The following is a 25,643-nucleotide window of genomic DNA, read 5'->3' as shown; positions in this document are numbered from 1 at the left end:
AATCCCTAATCTTTTATTTTATAATCAAGAATTGGTTAGTGAAAAATCTTTTCCAGCTAAATTCTTTTGATATAGTGATTTATAATGAAAAGGCAGGAAATAGCCAAAAGTTGTTATATGCTTCAGAAGCTTTACTAGCATAAAAACATACGTAATTCTCAATTAGATTCTTGAGTATGTCCATTTGAAGAGAGCATCTAGGAGAAATCATTCTTGCATGCTGTATCTCAGAAAAGCCTGAAGCAGTCTTTGAAAGAGCATGTTGGTACATTAGAATACATAAGGGGATATTTTAAAATTGTATAATCCTGCTACCTATGCAAAAACAATGCTTTTTTAACTGTGTTGAGATAGATTGTGATGCATTTGTCAAGTAAGACTAAGATATCTAACTCAATCTAAGCAACTAAGTTACATAAATATAATTAAAAGATAGTAGATAAAATTTTCATTTTACGTATAGTTGCAATCAAAGATCTTTGATGAATTTACTTTTTTACAAATTTACATTGCAAATGATTGCATTTTATGTGATTATGAAATAGCACATTGTATATCAATATTATATATGTATATATGTATATATATATACACATACATATATATATACATATATATGTGTATATATATATACATATATATATACATATATATATATATATATACACATATATATATATTTCCATGTGTGTATATGCCTATACACATATTATAGAAGCTGTCTGTTTAGAGTGCCTATTAGTGTTGACAATGTGGCATAGTGGATAGACAAGCTTCTTGAAAATAGGAACACTTGAGTTAATGATCCATCTTGACATCTACAGACTGAATGACCCCGGACAATTCACTTAGTTGTTCTATTCAACAAGCACTGCTTTAGACTAGGCAATAGCCTAAGTGTTAAGTTGCAAGGAAATTTCTGTGTGATCTTGCTATAAGGAGTTTCCTCACCACACAACTAGTTATATCAGTGAAATCATAGGTCCAGTACCTAACTATGCCATCCCTGTCAATGTATATATCTATGCTTCTATCTATCACCTCTTTTTGTATATGAATGTTAATATACTGAATATTGCAAACATGTCCATAATAGTACTTCATGCTTTTAATTATAGGTAGGTAGCTAGGATTTAAAGACATAAGGGAGGTTAAAGTCATTGCAAATATTGTCTCCTTTTTGCATATGGGGAAACGATCAAAACAGGTAAGTCATTGGTTCAAGGTCCCTCAAATACTAAGTAGCAGAGTTTGATTATGAACCCATGTCCTGTGATTCCAAATCCAATGATTCTTTTCACTATACTATATCTATTCTTGTGGTACAGTTGTTTTCTTTTCATAAACTTTTCATAAACAAATGAATTTTTAGAATTGGATAAAATTTTATAGATATAGCCTAACTCCTTCACTTTTAAGATGAGGAAACCAGTGAGATTATATTACTTGTTAAAGATTTCAAACTAGTTAAGGGTGGATTCTGGAATAGAAAACAGTCATCCTGACTCTTGGCCAGGTTCTTTATAGCAGCAGCAGCAGCAGCAGCAGTAGTAGTTCTTCATTATCAATTTTTTGGAATAATGATGGGCTATTGTCTTACTCTAAATACATATTCTACTGTAGAGGATCCAATCTGTGAAATCCTTCCTAGCTCTTTTACTAGCTATCCACACCAGTCTAATAACCCTGACAAAAAAAGAGTCTAGCATAACCTGTTGCTGATGAAGTTATATTAAATCCTAGTGATTACTTTCATCCATTTTAAATGTTCATAAATTATCATTTTATTAAAATATATTAGAATATGACTAGGAATTTAAACTAACAGGACAACATTTGACTCTCACAATTGCTGTTGCAACTTTCCTATTTTTAAGCATCACTTAAAACAACTAAGATATTACACTATTTTCCCAGGACTCTGGAATGTAATTTCAATCACTTGAAGGACAGCTAGAAAATTCATTAATAACACTTTACATTTTTTTGTATTTTAAATTCTCATTAATAGTTTTGATTCTGTTAAATAGCCCTAAGATTTTTCAGAAGATTTTTTTGTTCATTTGGAAGTAACCTCACAGGTCATTTTGTCCAACTCATTCTAGAAAAAGAATCCCTACTGTACATTACATTACAAGTAGTCATCTAGTTTTTGACTGAAAAGCACCAGTGAAAAGGTATCCATTCCCTCCTAAGGCAGCCCATTTCACTTATGGATTTTTCTAATTTTGAGGGATTTCACCTGTTATTGTGTCAATATTTGTTATGCCACAACTACTACTCATTATGGGATCATAGATTCAGAATCAGAAATGAGTTTAGAGGCAAAACCCTTATTTTGATACATACACACATATATACAGATATAATATATACATGTATATATATATATACATATATATATACATTCATACATATGCATATATTTGTGTGTATATGTATATATGTGTGAGTATATATGTATATATATGATGATATAAACTGAGGACAAACTGACTTGCCTAGTGTCACAAAGCTAGTAAATATTTGAGGCAAGAATTGATGCAAAATTATAACCTAAAATGATTCATAAGTAGAATGGGTTCCCAGGATTTTAACTTGACTGCATTATTTTTCAGATGGAAAAAACAAACTAACAACCCCCCCCTCCTTTATTTGTCCTTATTGCCAAGTCATTTATAGAGCTATCAATGAGGTCTGTAGCCATTGACTTAGACTAATTGCTGGCCATCCATCTAGAAAGTTACCTGGCCTATGTGGCTTGTGTTCTAGAGAATTGAGTCTAGTTCCTTTTTTTTCATTTATTTATTTTTAATCTATCTATTTATTCATTTATTCATGTGTTCGTTAATTTATTTGTATATTTGTTTATTTATTTATTTAATAGTTTGGTTTTTTGTTTGTTTTTTTATTTATTTTGGCTAGGCAATGGGGTTAAGTGACTTGCCTAGGGTCACAGAGCTAGTACGTGTTATGTGTCTGAGGCCGGGTTTGAACTCAGGTCCTTCTGAATCCAGGGCCGGTGCTCTATCAACTGTGCCACCTAGCTGCCCTCACTTGAGTTCATTTTTTAAAATAATACGTTTACTAAATAAAACCCTTATGAAAAATTGTGTCATCATAGTACCAAGATAACTATTGAAAAGCGCAAAATTCAGCCAAGCAAATTATTAGCTTTACTAGACACTCAACTGATTTTCTAAATATACTTGTTATGCCAATTTCAACCTTAAAAAACCAATACATTTCCACCAGACCACTGAAAGGTAGTGGGATGAAATGGAAAAGAACATTGTGTCTGGAGTCAGAAGATCTAGCTTCTGGGGGCAGAGCCAAGATGGCTGGGTAAAAGCAGTGACTTGCCTGAACTCTCCCCCAAACCCCACTAAATACATGATAAAAATGTCTCTAAACAAATTCTAAAGCAGCAAAACCCACAAAAAGACAGAATAAAACAAATTTCCACCCCAAGACAACCTGAATAGTTAATCATAAAGGTATATCACTCCAGGCTGGGAGAGGAACACTGTTTGGTGTCGGTGCTCAGGCTGCAGCAAACCTGGAGCAGGCCTCAGAGGACTGAATAATAGGCAGCTGTGGCAGTTTCCAGACTTCTCAACTGACAAACGCCAGTGGGAAAAATCTGTGACTGCAGTGAGAGAGAAGTGAGGTCCCAGTCCACAGTCCCCAAACTCAGCCCCAGAGTGGCGACTGCTTCTGGAGCCTCTGGCCCACAGACTGAGGGGCAATCAAGAGGCTGATCAGAGGGGCATTGTGGGGATCTCTTTGCTAGTGCAGGATTCTCTTGCTTTGCCTGTGTTGGATCTAGGTCACAGTTCTGGGTGGTGATCCAGGTGCGAGGAGGAGCACTGGCATGGTAGAGCTTTCAGTGGTGGTGCAGAGAAAATCCTTCTCACAGTTCCAAAACAGAAAAGAGTGCTTGTGGTCACTCATAGACCAGAGCACAGGCCAGGAAAGGAGTAAACACTTCCCCCTTGATCATAGTACCTTGGAAGAACTGAAAATTTACAGGTCCCTAGAAGTATCTCTGAAAAAAGCTGTACAAAACCCCCAAAGCTTGTGACAGTACATTATCCACATTGGAAGGAGATCCCTACCTCAACAAAAAAAAATTTATTGTAACTCAAATAATTGGCTGGGATCATAAGCAAGCAGCACAAAAGGAGTCAGACTACAGAATCTTTCTTTGGTGACAATGAAGATCAAAATATGCAACCAGAAGAAGACAACAAAGTCAAAGCTTCTACATTCAAAACTTCTAAGAAAAAACATGAATTGGTCCCAGGCCATGGAAGGGCTCAAAAGGGATTTTGGGAAGTAAGTAAGAGAAGTGGAGGGAACAATGGGAAGAGAAATGAGAGTGATGCAAGAAAATCATGAAAAACAAGTCAACAGCTTGCTAAAGGAGACCCAAAAAAATACTGAAGAAATTAACACCTTAAAAAACAGCCTAACCCAAATGGCAAAAGAGATCTAAAAAGCCAATGAGGAGAAGAATACCTTTAAAAGCAAAATTGATCAAATGGAAAAGGAAGTCCAAAAGCTTACTGAAGAAAATGCTTCTTTAAATATTGGAATGGAGCAATTGAAAGTTAGTGACTTTACGAGAAATCAAGACACTGTAAAGCAAATCCGAAAGAATGAAACAATAGAAAACAATGTGAAACATCTCATTGGAAAAACAACTGACATGGAAAATAGATCCAGGAGAGAAAATTTAAAAATTATTGGACTATCTGAAAGCCATGATCAAAAAAAAGAGCCTAGACAATATCTTTCAAGAAGTTATCAAGGAAAACTGCCCTGATATTTTAGAACCAGAGGGCAAAATGGAAATGGAAAGAATCCACCAATTACCTCCTGAAAGAGATACCCAAAGGAAAACTCCTAGGAATATTGTAGCCAAATTCTAGAGTTCCCAGATGAAAGAGAAAATATTACAAGCAGCCAGAAAGAAACAATTCAAGTATTATGGAAACACAATCAGGATAACACAAGACTTAGCAGCTTCTACATTAAGGGACCACAGGGCTTGGAATATAATATTCCAGAGGGCAAAGGAGATAAGATTACAACCAAGAAACACCAGCCTAGTAAAACTGAGCATAATGTTTCAGGGAGAAAAAATGGACATTCAGTGAAATAAAGGACTTTCAAGCATTTTTGATGAAAAGACCACAGCTGAATATAAAATTTGACTTACAGATACAAGACTCAAGAGAAGCATGAAGAGGTAAACAGGAAAGAAAAATCATGAGAGACTTGTTAAAGTTGAACTGTTTACATTCTGCATGAAAAGATGACATTTGTAATTCTTGAGTCCTTTGTCAGTATTAGAGTAGTTGGAGGGAAAAAAGTATATGTATGTAGATAGATAGATAGATAGATGGATAGATAGATAGAGGGCGCAGGGTGGGTTGAAGATGAAGGGGGTGATAAAATTAAGGGGTGACAGAGGATTATACTGGGGGAAGGAGAAAGGGAGAGGTAGAATGGGGTAAATTATCTCACATAAAACAGAGAAGAAAAGGATTTTACAGTGAAGGGGAAATGTAAGAAGGTGAGAGGGAATGAATGAATCTTATTCTCATAAGATTTGGCTTACAGAGGTAATAATATACAAAGTCAATTCAGTATGGAAATATATCTTACCCTATAGGAAAATAGGCCAGGGGGAAGGGGACAAGAGAGTAAGAGGATGACAGAGGGGAGGGCAGATTGGAGGAGGGTGTAATCAGAAGAAAACACTTTTAAGGAGGGACAGGGTCAAAAGAGAGAATGTAATAAATGGGGAGCAGGATAGGATTAAGGGAAATATACTTAGTTTTTTACAACATGACTACTATGGAAGTGTTTTGCATGACTGTACATGCATCACCTGTATTGAGTCGCTTGCCCTCCCAGTGAAGGTGGATGGGGAGGGAGGAAGGGACAAAATTTGGAACCCAAAGTTTTAAAAAGAAAAGCTTAAAAATTGCTTTCATATGCAAATGGGAAATAATATATACAGGAAATGGGATATAGAAATATATCCTGCCCTACAGCAAAATTGAAGGGGAAGGGGTTAAGAGAAGGAGGGGGGAGAAATTGAATAGAGAACAGATTAGGAGACAGGGTATTCAGAATGCATGCCTTCTTGGAGTAGGGGGATGGATGAGATGGGGAGAAAATTTGGAACTCAAAATCTTGCGGAAATGAATGTTGAAAACCAATATAAATAAATTTTTTAAAAAAGAAATATAAGTGTTTATGTGTTTAATGTCACATATGTGTATATATGTGTGTGCCTGTATATGTATGTGTATCTTTTTAGAAACTGGAGAAAGCATGGCTTGTCTAATTATCTTCTAAGATTCCTTCCAACTCTAGCATTCTGGGAATACTGTATATATAAATGTATTATATACAAGGTACGATGTTGTTAGGTAATAAAGTTCTAATAGAAGCAAAGGGAAATATCAATTCAATGTAATTATATATGATTAATGGAAAAAATTTAAAAGGGAGAAAAAATTGGAAAATGAATCATGTGTATTAATAAGCATTCATTAAGCTTGCATGTTACTTTTCATATTAGCTAAAATGACGTGATTAAATTGGTCATGATATTTCTATCAACAGAGAAACAGACAGCCCCATTTCTAATGAGACTCTAATGCATCTGCTTTTATGATTGTCTTTCTCATTCAATGACTGACTTTTAGTTCACATTCTGTTGAGTTATGAAGCCAATTCCACAAACATTCATCTGGATTAGCGTTTATTAATATCCGCTGAAATGATAGACTGTTTGGATGAATTGTAAATTATTTCTGTGGTCAAGAGAGAGTATCTTTGGAGTTTTTATTACTGACCAACAGCTTGGTTCTGTCGTGTGACATTTAGCCTCTTGGCAATTTTACTTCCTGCTTTGAAATATCCTTGGTCAAGTTTTCTTTCCACTCCCTAACAGTTCTCCATTCCAGGATCCTATTTGAGATGTCATATAAAAGAAAAGAATTTGGATTTTAAAATAGGTACTGTAATGAAGTCTATAGAAATTCTTAAAATTGTAAAACTGTTCATTCCATGAAAACATTTACACAATACATATGAAATCATTTACACAATACTGCTATCTATTTATGCAAATGAATAACTGAATAGTCATAATTTGAGACTTAAGACAGAGTAGGAGGGAACCAAATTTCTCTTATTTAAATGCTAAGACTAGTTTCATTAAAACATGACCTTTAATTGAATCTAATTCTTGTTCATAAAAACCATCATGGACTATTAATAATTTTAAAATTCACTTTCCCTAGAAGATAAGGATGAATTCCAGGAATTTATATAGATCCAGTTTTTTTTTTAATAACGAAATAAAACTAAACATAAATACCTATATTTTTGCTATTTAAATGTTATTTGTCATTTTCCAAAGGGTGGCAATGGAGTAGCTAGGTGGTGCAGTGGATAGAGCATTGGCCCTGAAGTCAGGAGGATCTGAATTCAAATCTGGCTGAGACACATAACACTTACTAGCTGTATGACCCTGAGCAAGTCCCTTAACCCCATTGCCTAGCCAAAAAAAGAAAAAAAAAGGAAACAAAGGGTGGCAAGTTATTTTGCTTCCAAGGCTACATCTAGGTAGAAAAGACCTCATAATGTGGTATAAAAGATATGTTTCCTTTGATAATCTATAGCATCAAAAGGATAATTTTGAATAGTTTCAGTTTATGGGATCTGCAAAGTCTTTCTACAATTGGTGAGTTTGTAGCTTTCTGATAGCTTCTTCATTCAGATTTATATCATTTTTATATGCTTGTATTGAGGGGTCAGTGTGGTGTCATGGAGTGACAGATTTCAAATCAAAGCATCCCACTTTGAATCTAGACTCTGTCACTCACTGCATATTTAACATCAGGTAAGTCACTTAACTTCCCTTGACCTCAGCATCCTCATCTGTTAAAAAGAAAAAGAAGTTCAGGAGATGAGGTTGAGGAGGAGAGAAAGACTCTGAGTGAGACACTGAACTGCCTGAATAAAGAAAGGTAAAATCCTGGAAGTCTGTAGAACACTCTGCTACCAGAATTTGATCAGATGGTAGCTACAGATTAAGTGAACTTCAAAGCAGAAAAAATTACTCTGTGATTGTGATATAGTTGCAAATAACAATGGGGAACAAAGAGTATTCCAAGTTTCCCATCTTAATCAGTAATTGCTGAAAAGAGTAGCCAGTGAGGTGTTTACATCGGGAAGGAACCAGATCCCAGTGAGTGTAGGAGGGAATCAAAAAAAGATTAAGAAGATCAGGAAGATGAAAGACACGGGAAAGGAAAAGTAAAATGAAACCTAGTTTGTTAAGTATGACGAAATGGAAGGGTAAGGAGCCAGAGTGAAACATTGAGTGGAAGGTAGGTTGAGGAGAATTGGAATAATTGAAGAATAAGTGCAGAAAAGGGAATCGTGTTTGAATAATGACAGTAGGGGTTCAGAATTACAGGGTAAAGTGGTTTGGACTGGGTAACTGTTAATCAATGAGGTGTTGCTTCACCTAAGTTACCAGTATTCTTAGAAGTTTGGCCTCAGGGAGGCAACATTTGTGGGTGTAAGGCAGCTTATACAAGAAGAGTAGTGTAGAGAGCCCACCTTAGAAATCACTAGCCAGACTTCCTGATTTTCAAAATGTAGAACATTTTGTACAATGGCTTTTGCTTCTTTTTTTAATTATTTATTTTGGCTTTTGTTTCTTTAGTCATAATTATATAATATTCTCTGAAGAACAATTATTTCATTTATGGTAAAAATCTATATAGTAGATCCTGTTTAAATGGCTTTAAAGGGACATGGTTGCAAAGTATTAATCCTTTTACTCATTCCCAGCTGTGACATTAGAGCTCATATAACTATATAATTACATACCTGTATCTATATACATACCTAGAGATAATAATTATTTTTGTAAGCTCACATGTCTCATTAATCTTGGAAGGAATATACATACAAGCATACATGATATGTAATACACATATATACATCTTGCATATTATGTATCACATGTACAGACAGCTATGTCTATAATACTAGAATTGTATATGTATATATATATATATACATATATACATATATACATATATACATATATACATATATAAAACATGCAATATGTAATGCTATATATAGGTACTTGTGTGCATGTATGCATATTGTTTCTGAAATTTGTGAGATGCTTCTATTCAGTTTTTGATACATAAAGTTAAAATTCTGGGCAGAGTATATTCATTAACCTTCTAAGTTTTTTTTTAATGTTTCATTTATAATTTGGTTTAATGGAGTATGACTGAGATGTCATTAAATTTCTCCTTTTCTTTGTAGTATATGCACCATAGGTATATTCTTAATATCATCCTCATTAAAAGACTTTCCTATTAGATACAGAAAAAAGTGAAATCACAAGTGCAATGTTAAAGTCAAGAATTAATCATCTTTGATAGCTATAGTGTGACTAATATTCATCAGTAATGAGCAGCCTACCTTAACATCAGTTGTTGCAGCAGATAAATCTTACAGAGTAGAATTCTGAAAATTAAACTTTGTATCTACACATATCCTAGTAATTAAAATATCTTCTTTTTTATCTTGTTTACAGTCAAACACCACTTACTTAATTTTAAATCAAATACAATACTCTGGGTCTTCAGATTAGTTTGGTTTCAATGCCCATCCAGGTTTCATTGTTAATCAGTCCAAGGTTTGGTCAGAGTAACCTCTATGTTTTTTCAATCATGTTGATCATGATATTAATTTGCCTTTATAATGCTTCCTCTTAACTGAAATCTAAGATCTCTTGATGCTTATTTTTTTATCTGTGTAGCAGAAACCAGAGGAGAAAGAGAAAAAACTCATAAAATACAGGGCCCCCTCACCTGCTTTATTCTTCCAACTCCAGTTGTCTTTCTCCATATTTCTCTCCATTTTTTTTATTTGTCCCATTTTGGAAGAATGCCCTCTAATTTTGCTCCCCCTTCCACAAGAAGATATTTAAATTCACACAAGGTGTACATACGATGGTCAGAAAAAGTAATAAAAGGGCACTCTCAGTATCTCTCTGAAGGACTTTGGTATCGATTGTGAGACATGGGAGACACTGGCACGAGGTCATCCAAGAAGGCTCTGTGCTCTATGAACACATCAAAATTACCATGTCTAAAAAGAACCATGGAATAAGTAAATTTAGAGACATCTCACTTCCAAAAAGCCATATGAACTATTTGTGCCCAGCCAAGCTTGTATTTATATGATCAGTGACAGCTGGAAAAACTATACTTTGACCTGACATCCTGATGTTATTTTGGTCTTCTTGAAGTACAAAGGACAAATGATAACATATAATTTCTTTATGAAAAATGTTGTTTTACCTGATTTTTATAATATCTGTCTGTCTTCATTAACCATGTGTATCCACAAATGGTTAAATACTGTGGCATGGTCTAAATAGATGTATCATCAAATAAGATAAAATGATGAAATCAGGAAAATACAATTGTGGAAAGTTTATGATCCCTAATTATCCTTGTATGAGGGTTATTGTACTTTCTGGGGATCTCCCATAGAGTTCAGAACATAGAAAATGAGTCCTATCTGTGCAGGTTTTCAAGAAAGTGGAATTCTAAATCAGAGAACTGATTCTTCTTAGAACATAGTGTAAAGCATGAGACGTAACTCAGATCATAAAGCATTTTGCATTGATGGTGTCACATGCCTGAAATGTCACTATGAAGCATCATCTCTCAGTAACACTAAGTGCAATATCAAGCCAGGAAAGCAGTCATTGACATAATTATTTGGAAGAAACCATTTTGAATAAAGTTTAATAAAAAGGCTCTTGAATAAAGCTTAAATATATTTCATTATGTTCAATGGCAAATGCTGAATCTTCTGTTTATCATCCTTCTGTAAACTAGAAAAGTATTTCTATAGAGAAGAGTGTCGTATAGAGTTAAAATATTATTTTTAATTTCTATTATTTATGTATATTCTGATTTCTGGAATAGTAGTGACTTTAAATGAAACAATAGTAAATTAGTACTATTAGTAAAATAGTAAATAGTAAAGTTATTATGCATGCATCATACATATAAGTGCACTTAGGACATACTATGAGCTCAATAAATATGACTATATGTCAAGAAACCACAAAAGTGTATGATCTCCAGGATGGAAAAGTGAATATGATGTACATATGATTTCTTGTGCACAAAGTAAGACAGACTGAATTTATTCATTTATTGAATGGAAAACTTTAGTCACTTGAAGTCAAGTTTTGGCTATCAAATGTTTTCAAAATTTACAATCAGTACAATGTACAGCACAAAAAGAGAAGGCAAGGAAAAGATAGTGGCCTACTTTGTGCTAGATATACTGCTAATTTTTTTTTCACAAATATCTCATTAGATCCTCACAAAAACCCTGTGAGGTAGAAATTGTTAATTATCCCCATTTTGCAGTTGTGGAAACTGAGGCAAACAGAAGTTAAGTGACTTGCCCAGGGTCACAAAGCTAGTAAATATCTGAGTTCCTATTTTAATTCAAGTCTTCCTGGCTTTAAGCCCAAGTTCGATGTTTCTGCTAGCATACCATATATGTAGGTCCACTCTTCCCACTGATGCTATGATTATTTCTAAGGAGTGTGCTTCAAATTAACATGGTTAAAGTTTTATCACAATTTTTTAAAATTTCCATTTTAGTAAGTGCCCATGCTTTGAGCTAATGGTGTCTATTGGGTTACTTTTAAAGAAAAATCCACCAGTCTTGGCTTATGAGCACTGGGATACAGGCTAATCAAGTATCTTTAACCTGAAACCCCATCACCTATGGAAAGCCAAAGTAGGAGAGAAAACCCATAAGTAGTTCTACATACATGAAATGGGAACATAGAATTTTGTTATTATCACCCAGAACCCCAGACTAAACTGGTTATAATACAAGCACAAATGACAACTAAAAGTTATTATAATCTCCTCTCTTTTTTATTAATTCTATGTGTTGCAAGGAAAGCATTTTGGCAACATGTAATCACTTTTACATAACACTGTAATAGTACTAGTAGTAGTAGCAGTAGCAGCAGTAGTAGCAGAAGCAATAGAAGCAACAGCTGGTGCTACACATCAACTGTTGCTCTCCTTTGCCCTCCTTCAATGCTTTTGGACTAGGAGGTGCTAAAGTAGCAGCAGTAACAGCTTCAGGAGGACTCAAGTTAGGTTACCTGGCAACTGGTCACAAAGATACTATTGGGAACTCCTGTGCCAGCACTTGACAAAGGACTGGAAGCTGTTTGTCAGCTCCATTGCCTATATCCACTTCTGGGTCACAGTTCAATAGTAGAGAGGAACACTGTTGGTCAAGAGGTAGCAGGGGCCCTGAGAAGCTATATCAATTGCAATTTCAAGGGATTAGCAGCTTTCCCTGGGTAAGGATCAGAACACAGAATAGGAGAGCAATGACCCACACCTGCCCCAGATCACACCATTTTGGAAGCATCAAAAACTTTCATACTCCCATAACTAGTTCTGAAAGAGCAGAGTGAAAAAGCCTGAAGATTGGGACAATGCCACTCCTCCTCCCAGGCTAGGAACAGAGCCCAACTTTAAAATAAATCCAAAATTAAGAAATAGGCTAGAAAAAATGAGCAACAACAGAAAAGAATCTGAATATAAAAAGACACAAACTCAGAATATAATAAAGTTGAAAAAGCTACAAGAAAAGCCTCAAAAGAAAATGTGAATTGGACATAAGCCCAACAAAGATTCCTGAAAGAACCAAAAAAAAAAATCCTTGCTGTTGGTCATTCTGGGGTTTGGAAGTTTTTGATGCTTCCAAGGTGGTGTGATCTAGTTCAACCACTAGTGTTGCCTCCATGTGAGCTCTTGGCTAAACTGCACCCCTGAATCACAGATTTCTCTTCCAACCTCCTAAATTGTCTTGTCCTGGAATAATGTCCCACCCTGACCCTTTGCTGGCTCTGCCACTCCAGTATTCAGGTTTAAGGCATGATTTTAACCTTGTTTGTAGGGGAATACTGAGAGAGGTCATCTGAATATACCCCAGACTGAAGTAAATCACAATACTGATGTGATTTAATAGATTATTTTGAATACTTGCTGTATTCATCCTTTTAAAAGGATGTAATAAAAATAGATATTTGAAAATTGTTAAATATTTAATTAGATATATTTTGTTATAAAACAGATAATATGTAATGGAATACTATTGTGCTATAAGAAATGATGAACAGGCTGACTTCAGAAAAACCTGGGAAGACTTATATGGTCTGATGCAGAGGAAGTGAGCAGAACCAAGAGGACTTTGTACACAATAGCAGCCACATTATTCAATGAGTAAGAATGTTAAACTGAACCCTTTTCAGCATTATGAGGATCTAAGATATCTCCAGAGGCCTTGGGATGGAAAATGCTGTCCATGTCCAAAGAAAGAACTATGGAAGTCAAATCGCTCTCACTTATTTTTACCTTCTGTTGAGTTTTGTTTCATCTTTCTGATGGTTCCTCCTATTGGTTTTAATTTTTACTTACAAACTCACTAATGTGTAAATATGTTTAATGGGTATGTAAATGTAAAGCCTATGCCAGATTGTGCGCCATCTTGGGGAGGGTGGGGGGAGAAAAAGGGAGAAAAATTTTCAACTCAAAAGCATATGGAAAAAAAAAAACTAAAAAATTGAAATAAAAAAACCAGATAATAGTGTAGAATAGCAAATTTTCTTTTGAAATTCTTGGCTATTATGAAAATGTATAAAGTAATTTAAAAATGTAGTTTCAATATATTAATGATAAGTCAACTATCAGGTGTTTGCTATGTCTGAAGCCCCAGAATATGAATAATTTTAATTTATAAGTAGAGGATGAATATAATGTTAACTCCTAGGGAAACATTAGGAAAGATATTCAAAATGTAAGTTGTGATTAGTGAAAGTTTTGAAATTTTCCTATTTAAGGTAAAAATTCCTGGGACTGTAATATGCTATTGTTTTGAATTTTGATTACAGGGATAATTATCTGAATTGTCATGAAGCCAATAGTAGAAAATGGGATGTGATGAAGTCTAGGAACTGCTAAAGGTGGATATTTGTGCCTGGGAAAAGTTTTGGAGACAATTTTGGCATGGCCCAAGGTAGGATCCTCCTGACTCTATTTCCCCATTGTGATATTTCCTTTCTGAAAAGGAAATTTTCCCACCTGGTTAATCCTAAGCCTTGCTTTTGATACCCTGTGCCTACATGATTGGCTGCCAGATATTATTCATGCCTAGAATAAAAGAGAAATAAGGGAGTTTTTCCCTGTATTATGATATATGACATTGCTATGATTATGACCTCCTTTTTCTTTTCATTCAAATTTATATAATCAAGAAGTTTTGTAAGCACAGTACTAAATCTATTAAATAATAGATTGATACTGGCTCTGAGTTGCTATAATGTGGTGTTAGTATGAACATCTTACAATTTTAACCTGCATTTGTGATTAAATTATAATATAGGGATGGTATCTTCCTAAGCGGTAAGTGATTAGACAAAGTAATAAGACACAGATATAATGTAAAAGTTTTCTAAATAAATGGAATAGTAAATTTTTAGAAAGCAACAGGATTATATGATTGGCTTCCAAATTTATCTATCATGGAAATTGAGACTTTGACTATGTTTTGGTATTAAGTTCTCAACATTGTATTGAAGATTTTACAAATAAATTGTGTTGATAATGGTAAAGAAAGTGAAATTATTTTTCCAATATTGAAGTACTTGTCTAATAATTTTAAAAGGCAGGAGAGCTCATTTTAAGATTGGAAACTTTTTTTTTTTAAGATTCTTATATCAAATACAGGAATTAGGTAAGGATAGAAATGGCAAAGAGTATACAAACTGAAATTATCTGAAGCTTCAAAATTAGAGAAACAGATTTAAGAGATTGCACTAAATTATATTATATCAGAATTACCTAGGAACCTTTAGATTTGAAACCAAAGAAGAAGAATCCCCTTTACAGCTGTCCAAGAATAAAGCTTATTGTCCAAGAAAAAAAATATCTAGGGACTAGATCACTACATGAGATATCCAGGACTCAAAATGTGCTGATTTAATGGACTTTGAGAATGGATTACTAAGATATAAAGAGGCTATGTTAATGAATATTGATGATAGCCATTTTATTGCTTTAGTCCTTTGATTCAAGATGTTTATGTTTAAGTTTTCTTAGTTACCTTGGTAACATGTAAATCTCCTTTTTCAAAAGTAGTCCATTATGAGTCCTCCAAGTAGTTTAATCTATAATGTGACATTAATGTGACCAGACTTAATGTAATTATGCAATTATGGGAATTGTGAGAAAACTTTCTTGCATTGTTCGAACCTGGCCCTACATGGCTGGGAAACTGACCATCTCTATATGATGTTTAAATATTCTTAATCAAGGACACATGTTATGCTGACCAGAAACTCAGATTCAGAGATTGATAAACAGAGTTTTCTCACAATTGTCAATCCATGTATATTCCAAGTGCCTCTAACAGGTCCTTTTGACTATTACCACAGCTGTCAAATTTGTGGTTATATACTTCTGGATCATCTGAAGAAAGCCCCAGCTCCCAAGTAGATGACAAAACCCTTTCGGGAACTGAAGGTTCATCTAATATGGATCCAGAAGGTGCTGACATCCAGATGAGACAGCTGTTCCAAGATTCCAGACAAGGGCTGAGTGTACTGTCCTCTTCCTTTTTGTTATGTGCCCAGCCACCAAGGGCTTGACTTAAGTGTGTTGGCATTTTCTTCCTCTACGTTCTTAATTTTTTTGAGTTAATTCCTCTGATCTATCAACAATTACTTCTACAAGCTTTTAAGTTTTAAATTTTTCTCCCTCTCTCTCCCCACCTCCCTCCTTCAGACACACGCAATCTGATACATGCTATACACATACATTGATATTAAACATATTTTCACATTAGTGGTGTTGTAAGGAAGAATTAGAACCAAAAGGAGGAACCACAAGAAAGAGAAAACAAAACAAAACAGAAGAAAAAAATGGCAAATAGTATGCTTCCATCTGTATTCAAACTCCATAGTTCTTTGGATGTGGATAGCATTTTCCATCATTGAGAACTTTGAAGATGTCTTAGATCCTTGAATTGCTGAGAAGGGCTAAGTCTATCAACATGGCTGTTATTGTATACAATGTTCTCCTGGTTCTGCTCACTTCACTTAGCATCAGAACATACAAGTCTTTCCAGGTTTTTCTGAAGTCTGTCTGCTCATCATTTCTCATAGCACAATAGTATTCCATTACATTCATAAACCACAACTTGTTCAGCCATTCCCCAATTGATGGGCGTTCTTGCAATTTTTAATTCTTTGCCACCACAAAAAGAGCTTCTATAAATATTTTGGTACATGTGGGTCCTTTTCCCATTTGTATGACCTCTTTGGGATACAGCCCTAGAAGAGCTATTGCTGGGTCAAAGGGTATGGACATTTTTATAGTCCTTTGGGCATAGTTCCAAATTGCTCTCCAAAATGGTTAGATTATTTCACAACTCCACCAACAAGGCATTAGTGTTCTAATTGTCCCACATCTTCTCCAACATTTTGTCATTTTGGCCAATCTAATAGGTGTGATGTGGTACCTCAAAGTTGTTTTGATTTGCATTTCTCTCACCAATAGTAATTTAGAGCATTCTGAGAACTGCCTGTTCACATCCTTTGACCAATCAATTGGGGAATGATTGTATTCTTATAAATTTGACTTAATTCTCTATATATAATTAAGAAATGAGGTCCTTATCACAGACACTGGTTTTAAAAATTCTTTCCCATTTTTCTACTTTCCTTCTAATCTTGGTTGCATTGGCTTTGTTTGTGCAAGATTTTTTCAATTTAATGTAATTAATATGATCCATTTTGCATTTTGTAATGTTCTCTGTGTCCTATTTGGTCATGAATTATTCTTTTCTCCATAAATCTGATAGTTGAACTATTCCTTGCTCTCCCAGTCTGCTTATAGTATCAGCCTTTATACTAAATTATGAACCAGTTTTGGCTTTATTTTGGTATATGGTATGAGATTTTGATCTATGCTTAGTTTCTGCCATACTCTTTTCCAGTTTTCCCAGCAGTTTTTGTCAGATAATGAGTTTTTATCCCAGAAGCTCTGGGGTCTTTGGTTTATCAAATAATAGATTACTGTAGTCATTGACTACTGTGTCTTTCATACATAACCTATTCCACTGATCCACCACTCTATTTCTTAGCTGGTACCAAGTGGTTTTGATGATTGATACTTTGTAATACAATTTAAGATCTGGAACAGTTAGGCCACCTTCCCCTGCATTTCTTTTCATTATTTCCCTTGATATTCTGGACCTTTTTTTTCCTTCCAAATGAATCTTATTATTTTTTTAGCTTTATAAAATAATTTTTTGGTAGTTTCATGAGTATGCCACTGAATAAGTAAATTAGTTTAGGTACAATTGTCATTTTTATTATATTAGCTTGGCCTACCCAAGAGCAAGCGATGTTTTCCCATTCTTTAGATCTGACTTTGTTTGTGTGAAAAGTGCCTTGTAATTGTGTTCACACAGCTCCTTGGTTTGGTTGGGTAGAGAGACTCCTAAATATTTTATAATGTCTATGGTAACTTTAAATGAATTTTCTCTTTCTATTGCTTGCTATTTAGCTTTGTTTGTAATATATAGCGATGCTGATGATTTATGTGGGTTTATTTTATAGCCTGCAACTCTGCTAAAGTTGTTTATTATTTCAAGTAGTTTTTTATTTTATTCTCTAAGTATATCATCATATCATCTGCAAAGAGTGATAGCTTTGTTTCTGCTTTGCCTGTTCTAATATCTTCAATTTCTTTTTCTTTTCTTATTGCTAAAGCTAATGTTTCCAGTACCATATTGAACAACAGTGGTGATCATGGACATTTTTGTTTCACCCCAGATTTTATTGGAAATGTTTCTAGTTTGTCCCCATTAAATATGATTCATGCTGGGGGGTGGAGCCAATATGGAGGAGTGAAAGCAGCAACTTCCTTGAGCTCTCACCCAAACCCCTCCAAATACCTTTAAGAAGTAGCTCTAAACAATTTCTAAGGCAGCATAATCCACAAAAAGACAGAGTGAAATAAATTTCCAGCCCAAGAAACCTGGATGATTGATCAGAAAGGTATATCATACCAGGCTGAGAGTGGAGCGCAGCGCGGCCTGGGTGAGCAGGCCTCAAGGAACCTGGAGCAGGCCTCAGAGGACTGAATCTTGGGCAGCTGTGGCAGCTTCCAGACTCCTCAATCCACAAATGCCAAAGACAACTAAGAAGATCTGTGGGAAAAGTCTGTTTCTGCAGTGCTAAGAGAGAAAGGCGAGGTCTCAGCTTCAGTTCCCTAAGAAAGTTGCCCTGGTGTGGGCAGCAGCTTCCCGAGCTTCCAGCCCACAGACTGAGGGGGAATCAAGTGGCTAATGAGAGGGGGATTGAAGGGATCTCTCTGCTGGTGCTGAGGCAGGAATCTCTTGCTTTGCTCCTGCTTGGATATGGGTCACAGTTCTGGACAGGGGTTCTGGGGTGAGGAGGACCACTGACACGTTGGAGCTTGTAGTGGCTGTGGACAGGAAACCTTCCTCACAGTTCCAGGACAGAAAGGAGTGCTTGTGGTCACTAATAGAACACAGCACAAGCCAGGAAATGGGTAAACACCTCACCCCTTATCATACCACCTTGGAAGAACTGAAAATTTACCAGTGCCTACAAGTATCACTGAAAACAGCTATATAAACCCCTGAAGCTTGGGACAGTACACTTTCTCCACATTGGAAGTAGACTCTTACCTTAACAAAGAGTTTAAAACTCAATTAATTGGCCGGGATCATGAGCAAGCAGTGCAAAAAGAGTCAGACTATATTATCTTACTTTGGTGACAACCTAGATCAAAATATACAAACAGAAGAAGACAACGAAGTCAGAGATCTTACATCCAAAGCCTCCAAGAAAAATATGAATCAGTCCCAGGCCTTGGAAGAGCTCAAAAGGGATTTTGAGAAGCAAGTAAGAGAAGTAGAGGAAAACTGGGAAGAGAAATGAGAGTGATACAAAAAAATCACAAAAAAAACAAGTCAACAGCTAGCTAAAGGAGACCCCCCAAAATACTGAAGAAAACACCTTAAAAAATAGCATAACCCAAATGGCAAAAGAGGCCCAAAAAGCCAATGAGAAGAAGAATTCCCTTAAAAGCAAAATTGGGCAAGTGGAAAAGGAAGTCCAAAAGATTACTGAAGAAAATAATTCCTTAAAAATTAGAATAGAGCAATTGGAGGACAGTGACTTTATGAGAAATCAAGACACTTTAAAAGAAATCCAAAAGAATGAAAAAATAGAAGAGAACATGAAATATCTCATTGGAAAAACAACTGACCTGGAAAATAGATCCAGGAGAGAGAATTTAAAAATTATTGGACTATCTGAAAGCCATGATCAAAAAAAGAGCCTAGACATCATCTTTCAAGAAATTATCAAGGAAAACTGCCCTGATGTAGTAGGACCATAGGGCAAAATAGTAATTGAAAGAATCCACAGATCTCCTCCTGAAAGAGATCCCCAAAGGAAAACTCCTAGGAATATTATAGCCAAATTCCAGAATTCCCAGGTCAAGAAGAAAATATTATAAGCAGCCAGAAGGAAACAATTCAAGTACTGTGGAAACACAATCAGGATAACACAAGATTTAGCAGCTTCTATATTAAGGGACGGGAAGTCATGGAGTATGATATTCCAGAGGGCAAAGGAAATAGGATTACAGCCAAGAATCACCTTCCCAGCAAAACTGAGTATAATTCTTCAGCAGCAGAAAAAACGGTCATTCAGTGAAATAGGGGACTTCCGAGCATTCTTGATGAAAAGACCAGAGCTGAGTAGAAAATTTGACTTTCACATACAAGACTCAAGTGGAACATGAAGAGGTAAACAGGAAAGAGAAATCATAAGAGACTTATTAAGGTTGAACTGTTTACATTCCTGCATGGAAAGATAATATTTATAACTCATGAGACCTTTGTCAGTATTAGGGTAGTTGGAGGAAAAAAAATTATATGTATGCATAGGTAGATAGATAGATGGATAGATAGATAGATAGATAGATAGATAGATAGATAGATAGATAGATAGATAGATAGGTAGACAGACAGACAGACAGACAGACAGACAGACAGATAGATAGATAGATAGATAGATAGATAGATAGATAGATAGATAGGTAGGTAGATAGATAGATTGAGGGCACAGGGTGAGCTGAAGATTAAGGGGTCATATCTGGAGAATAAAATTAATAGACGAAAGAGGATTATATTCTGAAAAGAAGAAAGGGAGAGGTAGAATGGGTAAATTATCTCACAAAAAACAAACAAACAGAAAAGAAAATGCTCTTACTGTGGAGGGGAAATGGGGGAAGGTGAGAGGGAATGAGTGAATCTTATTCCCATAGGATTTGGCTTAAGGAGGGAATAGCATACAAATTCAATTGGGTATGGAAATCTATGTTACCCTACAGGAAAATAGGGGGAGAAGGGGACAAGAGAGCAGGGGGATGATAGAGAGAATGGCAGATTGGGAAAGAGGGTAATCAGAAGTAAATACTTCTGAGGAGGGACAGGGTCAAAAGAAAGAATAGAATAAATGGGAGGGCAGGATAGGATTAAGGGAAATAGAGTTAGTTTTTCACAACATGTTTACTATGGAAATGTTTTGTGTAACTGCACATTTACAACCTGTATTGAGTTGCTTGCCTTTTCAATAAGGGTGAGTGGGGAGGGAAGAAGGGAGAAGATTTGAAACCTAAAGTTTTAAAAACACATATTTAAAAAAAAAATTTTCACATGCAACTGGGAAATAAGAAATACAGGAAATGGGGTATAGAAGTCTATCCTGCTCTACAGGAAAATAGAAGGGAAGGGTATAAGAGAAGGGGGGAGAGATAGAAGAGAAGGCAGACCAGGGGAAGGGGTATTCAGAATGCATGCCATCTTGCGGTGACGGGGAGGGGTGAGAAATTTGGAACTCAAAAACTTGTGGAAGTGAATATTGAAAACTAAAAATGAATAAATTTATATTAAAAAAAAAAGAAGAAGATATAAACCAAAGTGCCAGAAGAGGCCAGTTGGGCCAGGATAAGCATTTTTATCCCAGCAGGTGAGCTCTATAAGTGGACCTATTGGAGAAGTATGTCCAAGGCATCATTGCAAGCCAGTTTGGTTGCAAGCAGAAAAGGTGGGGTGAGGCAAGAATGTAGAGGAAAGTGTTCACTTTGGCAGCACATATACTAAAATTAGTATATTTATATAAATTAGTATATATATATATATATATATATATATATATGTATGTATACATATACACACTAAAATTATATAATCAGTATTTGCTTCTGATTACCCTCTTTCCCCATCTGCCCTCCTCTCTATCACCCCCCTGTTCTCTTGTCCACTTCTCCCCCTATTTTCCCGTAGGGTAACATGGATTCCCATACCCAATTGAATGTGTATGTTATTCTCTCCATAAGCCAAATCCTCATTCCCTCTCACCTTCCCCTGTTTCCCCTCCACTGTGAGAGACTTTTCTTTTCTGGTTAATTTTTGTGAGATAATTTACCCCATTCTACCTCTCCCTTTCTTCTCCGAGTATCATCCTCTCTCATCCCTTAATTTTATTCTCCAGATATGACCCCTTAATCTTCAACTCACCCTGTGCCCTCTATCTATCCATATATACATACACAAAATTTTTTTTTCCTTCAACTACCCTAATACTGAGAAAGTTCTCATGAGTTACAGATATCATCTTTCCATGCAGGAATGTAAACAGTTCAATCTTAATAAATATCTCATGATTTCTCTTTCCAGTTCTCCTCTTCATGTTCCACTGGAGTCCTGTATTTGAAAGTCAAATTTTCTGTTTAGCTCTGGTCTTTTCATCAGGAATGCTTGAAAGTCCTCTATTTCACTGAATGACCATTTTTTCCCTGAAGGATTATACTCAGTTTTGCTGGGTAGGTGATTCTTGGTTGTAATCCTATCTCCTTTGCCCTCTGGAATATTATATTCCATGCCCTGCGGTCCTTTAATGTAGAAGCTGCTAAATCTTGTGTTATCCTGATTGTGTTTCCACAGTACTTGAATTGTTTCCTTCTGGCAGCTTGTAATATTTTCTCCTTGACCTGGGAACTCTGGAATTTGGCTACAATATTCCTAGGAGTTTTCCTTTGGGGATCTCTTTCAGGAGGAGATCTGTGGATTCTTTCAATTTCTATTTTGCCCTCTGGTTCTAATATATCAGGGCAGTTTTCCTTGATAATTTCTTGAAAGATGATGTCTAGGCTCTTTTTTTGATCATGGCTTTCAGATAGTCCAATAATTTTTAAATTCTCTCTCCTGGATCTATTTTCCAGGTCAGTTGTTTTTCCAATGAGATATTTCACATTGTTTTCTAATTTTTCATTCTTTTGGATTTGTTTTACTGTGTCTTGATTTCTCATAAAGTCACTGTCTTCCAATTGCTCTATTCTAATTTTTAAGGAAGTATTTTCTGTAATCTTTTGGACTTCCTTTTCCATTTGGCCAATTTTTCTTTTTAGGGCATTTTTCTCCTCATTGGCTTTTTGGACCTCTTTTGCCATTTGGGTTAGGCTGTTTTTTAAGGTGTTATTTTCTTCAGTATTTTTTTGGGTCTCCTTTAGCAAGCTGTTGACTTGTTTTTCATGATTTTCTTGCATCACTCTCATTTCTCTTCCCAGTTTTTCCTCTACTTCCCTTACTTGCTTCTCAAAATCCCTTTTGAGCTCTTCCAAGGCCTGGGACTGATTCATATTTTTCTTGGAGGCTTTGGATGTAGGAGCTTTGACTTTGTTGTCTTCTTCTGGTTGTATATTTTGATCTTCTTTTTCACCAAAGTAAGATAATATAGTCTGACTCTTTTTGCGCTGCTTGCTCATGATCCCAGCCAATTACTTGAGTTTTAAACTCTTGTTAAGGTAAGAGTCTGCTTCCAATGTGGAGAGTGTACCTTCCCAAGCTTCAGGGGTTTGTGTAGCTGTTTTCAGTGATACTTGCAGGGACCTGTAAATTTTCAGTTCTTCCAAGGTGGTATAATAAGGGGCGAGGTGTTTACTCCTTTTCCTGGCCTGTGGCCACAAGCTTTCCTTTCTGTCCTGTAACTGTGAGGAGGGGTTTCTCTGCACAGCCACTACAAGCTCCACCATGCCAGAGCTCCTCCTCACCCCAGCACTGCCGCCCAGAACCCTGACCCAGATCCACACACAGGAAAGACAAGAGATTCCTGCCTCAGCACTGGCAAAGAGATCCCTGCAGTCCCTCTCTGATCAGCCACTGGATTTCCCCTCAGTCTGTGGGCTGGAAGCTCAGGAAGCAGCTGCCCCCCCTGAGGGCCAGTCTCTTGGGGAATGGAGCTGAGACCCCGCCTTCCTCTCTGATGACCACCAACAGAAACAGACTTTTCCCTTTGACCTTCTAAGATGTCTTTGGCATTGGTGGATTGAGGCGTCTGGAAACCTCCACAGCTGCCCATGATTCAGTCCTCTGAGGCCTGCTTCAGGTTTGCTGCGGCCTGCGCTGTGCTTCTGGCCCGTCGCGATACACCTTTCTGATCAATCATCCAGGTTGTCTTGGGCTGGAAATTTGTTTCACTCTCTCTTTTTGTGGGTTCTGCTGCTTCAGAATTTGTTTAGAGCCATTTTTTATGAGTATTTGGAGGGATTTGGGGGAGAGCTAAAGCAAGTCACTGCTTTCACTCGGCCATCTTGGCTCCGCCCCCATCTTCCTCTTTTTTATTGGCCAGAAAGATAGCAGTTCTTTCAGACACCCATCCCTTTGGCCAAAAGGGGAAATGCAAAGATATTAGAGCTACCCTGATTTCCAGAGCTAAGGCCCATCAAGCAAGCTCTGACCTGAGCCTGGCATAACAGTAACACTTTTTGTTCACTTTCTGGATGATCTCACCTTCTGGCAAAATCATATAATTATTGTATTTCTTTGACCAGCAATAAGTGTTCTCTGAGCTTTGAAAACCACTGGACAAGTACCCCATGTTTTGGTCATGAAGCCTTGCTATGAATAAAAGTTGTCTCACTGTTGCTGTTAGCCTTCATTGTCAGGGATACATCTCACTGTGTAGCCATTGGCATAAGTATTGATATTTGGCCGCTCTGCCTCAGGTCTCTCACCCCTGCCACCACTAGGGGCAGGGCTAGTTTGTCTCCTTGCTAGTGACCTGTTTCCCTCACTTTGCAATTAAACTTCTGTTTGATTCCTTATTCTGCTGTCTCTGGCCTGCTGTATTTGGCTCCAGCCATCCACAGGTTAGAGGCTAGTTCAGTCCAGTTGAAAGAAAAAAATACTTCAAGCAGTTAAAAAGAAACCATGTAATATTGAGGGTCCACAGTCAGGATCATACAAGATTTGGAAGCTAACATAGTAAAGGAGTAGAAGGCTTGGGCTATGATATTCTGGAAGGCAAAAGAGCTAGGATTACAACCAAGAATAATGTAACTAGCAAAACTAAATAATCATTCTTGGGGGTAATCATATATAATGTAATAGTAACCTTCAGCATTCCTGATGAAAAGGACAGAATGGAATAGAAAATTTGACTTTGAAATACAAGACTGAAGAGAAGTATAAAAAGGTAAACATGAAAGAGAAATCATAAGGGACTCCATGAAGTTAAACTGTTTACTTGTTTAAACTGTTTACTAGTTTACATGCCAAGATGATACACGTAACTTCAAAGAACTTTATTATTATTAGGACAGTTAGAAGGATCCTAAGAGCACAAGAGAGAGTCAATTTGGTTGAGATGATGTTTAAAAAATGGATGCCTTTGGAGAAGGGGGAAGGGGCTGGAAGAATTAAGAAAATTATCTCATATAAAAGAGACACATAAATAAGAGTTTTATAGAAAGGGGAAAATGGGGGTGGTAGGGAGAGCTGGGTAACTAATGCTTGAACCTTACTCTCATCTAAATTGGTTCAAAAAGGGAAAAAAAAACTATAAATGCAAACTAAACTGCCTATAAAATTTTTTTCATACCCAAAGAGGAAATAGGAGGGGAAGGGAATAAGAGAAAGGAGGTCTATAGGAAAAGTGGGGACAGATAAAGGAAGGCAGTGGTCAGAAGAAAACCAGAATTTAGAGCAGTGACAGGATAAAAAGAGAAAGAGAAGCATAAACAGAAGAAAGTAGGATGAATGGATTTGCAGAGTTACTAATCATAGCTGTGAATGTGTATGGGATGGACTCACATACAAAACCAAAGTAGATGGAAGAATAAATTAGAAACCAGAAACCAACAATATGCTGTTCATAAGAAATGCACTTGAACAGAGAGACACACACATAGGAGCTTAAGCAGAAGTTGTTATGCTTCAGCTGAAGTAAAAAAGGCAGGTAACAATCATGATCTCAGAAAAACAAAAGCAAAAAGAGGTCTAATTAAAAGAGATGAATATGGAAACCACATCTTGCTAAAAGACACCATAGACAATGAAGGTAAAATCAATATTAAACATATATA

At 36.1% G+C, this 25,643-nt stretch overlaps 1 pseudogene; it reads right to left on the bottom strand.

The window, feature by feature from the left end:
• LOC110212563 (occludin pseudogene) overlaps window positions 1-15,840 on the bottom strand; it is a 33,050-nt pseudogene extending 17,210 nt beyond the window's left edge.
• Window positions 15,841-25,643: the final 9,803 nt, after the last annotated feature.

This window comes from Phascolarctos cinereus, unplaced genomic scaffold (assembly GCF_003287225.1).
Source record: "Phascolarctos cinereus isolate Bilbo 61053 unplaced genomic scaffold, phaCin_HiC Scaffold_4;HRSCAF=312, whole genome shotgun sequence".
Taxonomy (NCBI): domain Eukaryota; kingdom Metazoa; phylum Chordata; class Mammalia; order Diprotodontia; family Phascolarctidae; genus Phascolarctos; species Phascolarctos cinereus.
The sequence above is the reverse complement of the archived record's forward strand: the minus strand, read 5'-3'. Positions and strand labels throughout refer to the sequence as shown.